Genomic DNA, 3251 nt, shown 5'->3' on the forward strand with positions numbered 1-3251 from the left:
CTGCTGTTCGTGCTTGCTGTGTTGTGTGTGTAACTCCGCCCCTCTCCCCTCTGCTGTGTGTGTAACTCCACCCCTCTCCCTCTACTGTGTGTAACTCCGCCCCTCTCCCCTCTGCTGTGTGTGTAACTCCACCCCTCTCCCTCTGCTGTGTGTGTAACTCCGCCCCTCTCCCCTCTGCTGTGTGTGTAACTCCGCCCCTCTGCTGTGTGCAGACACAGACGACGCCACACATACTAACCAATCAAATGTGGCTTGAAGAGAAAAGAGAGAGAGCGAGAGCGGCTCTCAATCATGAGCCGGCTCCCGTCGTTCACGTCAAAGAGCTGGCTCTCAGAGCCGTTTCATTCGCGACGACACATGGTCATGTTTACCGGTAGACCCCGGCTCGCCATGTCCGCTGTCGCCTGTTCGACCGTCTCATAGATTGTTGTTCCTTCTTCGTAGTGAACTCTCAGACGGGCTGGGTAGAGAGTTTGAAACTGTATTTGTTTTCTTTCAGGACACGTCAAGCCTCTGCATATTCTTTGCATTTGCATAAAATGTTCGGAGCATAATCATGGTCCAAGCTGATCTTCTTGTTGCCCAGCATAAACCCTTTCTTTTGCCATGCCAGGTGAATTACTTCTTTCATTCTGTAGCTCAGAAATCTTACCAGGATAGATCTTGGTTGTGCATCGGGTGGGGGTTGTGGAGCTAGCGCCCAGTGAGCTCTCTATCTGCATGTCTTCTGATGCAGGGATACCAAGGTTTTCTCTAAACAGCTTCTCAATAAATGTGATTGTCTTTGGACTTCCTTCTGCTCCCTCAGGAATGCCATAAATTCTCACATTTTCTCTTCTTGAGCAGCTTTCTTGATCCGATATTTTCAACTGAAGCTTCTCTTGTATATTTAGCATTTCCGTTAGCACCTCCTCCATGCCTTGTAGCTTACCGTCGTTCTCCACAATCCTTTCCTCCACGTTACCTATTCTTGAATTGGTCTTTTCAAGTTCCCCCCAGAGTTCTTTCCTGTATTCCCGCAGTTCTTTGAGAATCATTGCCATGGTCACTGGCTTGTCCTGGATAGCCTCTTCTAGCCCCTCCATGAAGCTAGCATTAGCTTCCTCGTGGTGCGATACTTCGGTGTCGCTAGCTGTTCCCTTATTCGTATTTTTATTTTTCGGTGTCGGTGCCATCTTTTCCCCTTTCCTAGAAGTTTAGATCAACCCAAGGCATGTATAATTTCTTGGCTTATGGGGTGTATTTCTTGCTTTTGGTCGGGAACTTAAGCACTATGCTGCCATTTCCCTGCAAAGCGGAAGCGGAACCTACTCATGGATGTTCATGGGTACTCCTGGATGTTCATGTGTACTCCTGGATGTTCATGGGTACTCCTGGATGTTCATGTGTACTCCTGGATGTTCATGGGTACTCCTGGATGTTCATGGGTACTCCTGGATGTTCATGTGTACTCCTGGATGTTCATGTGTACTCCTGGATGTTCATGGGTACTCCTGGATGTTCATGTGTACTCCTGGATGTTCATGTGTACTCCTGGATGTTCATGGGTACTCCTGGATGTTCATTAGTACTCATGGGTGTTCATGGGTACTCCTGGATGTTCATGGGTACTCGTGGGGGGGTATGGAATCTCTGTCAATGTTTTGATCTGTCTCTTCCATCTATCCTACCTGGTCAGGTCCGTAGGGTAACCCTAAACCCTAACTGTAACACTGGTTGGTTACTGTAACTCACCCATAGGTGTGGATGGGACACTGGTTGGTTGGTTGTATACTTTGTCCAGGATCAACCCTACCTTCACCTAACAGGGATAGGCTCCGCCCCCAGACCCTCTGGAGGATAAAGCAGTAAGAACAAACACACACACACACACACACACACACACTAACAGAGTGCTTCTCTACACACCAACTCTGCACCAATAATGGAGGTGTAAGGTCCTTCAGATTGTTTTTTTTCTATTTCCTGTTTTTTTCTATTTCCATCTCTGGTCTCATTGCATCTCCTCCTCTGCAGATAAAAGCAGAGATCAGCCTCATCTTTGAAGTGGTGGAGACGCCCATCCAGAATGATATGGGGGGGGCAGAGGTTTAGGACAAAGGCCAGGAGATGAGAGGAGTTGTGAGGAGGTAGGGGGGATGGCTGAGGGAGGCTTTTAATTGGGAGGAGGATAACGTCATTCAGCCTTTGCCATGGCAACCTGAGGAATGCCCTTTCAAAACTAAAGCCTGCCCAGGTGTCGGGGGGGTGGGGGTCCTCCATGCTGCTTTTCTTCAGCATGGAGGACAATCATTGTCCTCCATGCTGAAGAAAAGCCCCCAGGCCTGAAACCATAACATAATAACTAACCAGTCTATTGATCATATGAACCCTAACCACTGTACCCGTGCCTATAACTCTAACAGTAGAGTTAGGGTTGTACCCGTGCCTATAACTCTAACAGTAGAGTTAGGGTTGTACCCGTGCCTATAACCTTGACAGTAGAGTTTGGGTTGTACCCCTGCCTATAACCCTAACAGTAGAGTTAGGGTTGTACCCGTGCCTATAACCTTAACAGTAGTTAGGGTTGTACCCGTGCCTATTACCTTAACAGTAGAGTTTGGGTTGTACCCGTGCCTATAACCCATTTACACTTGCTCATTGGTTAGTTTCCGGGTGCAGTGGCGTGGTTAACAGCTGCTCATATGTTGGGCTGAATGTCCTGTGATCATTTCTTCAGTTAGTGATAACTGGTTCTAATTTCAGTATAAATTGTGCGGTCTGAATGGGTCGAACACAGTTCATATTCAGAAGGATAGTTTTCATAAATATGTCGGTAGTTTTTCACCAACTCACAGTCGCTCTTTGAAAAGTTCCGCTGTTTATTTAAATTATTCTGTTCAACACTGCCTCCACTGTTCCCGGTGGTACTGCTCTCTTTCATCCGTCCGGGTTTGCATCTGTAAGCTCCTGGAAAACGGACAGAATAACGCACATAATGTACGCATGGGAGGAACAGAACACTGTGTCTGTCTGCGTCTTCAATGTAGAACATAAACAAACTCTAACAGACATTTAAAGTCAACACAACAGGTTTATGGGAATAGAACTGAAGACCTCCAATATCACAATGAATACCTTTTAAAGACTTGAAGGTATTAAATGCAGATTTGTAGATTCCAGACTGCTACAGAGCCTGGGGGGAGGGGGGGGACTGGGGCTGGTAGGAACCTGTTGGAGATGTTTGTAAATGAGACATGGAGGCATCCACA

The sequence above is a fragment of the Sphaeramia orbicularis genome, chromosome 16 (assembly GCF_902148855.1).
Source record: "Sphaeramia orbicularis chromosome 16, fSphaOr1.1, whole genome shotgun sequence".
Classification (NCBI taxonomy): domain Eukaryota; kingdom Metazoa; phylum Chordata; class Actinopteri; order Kurtiformes; family Apogonidae; genus Sphaeramia; species Sphaeramia orbicularis.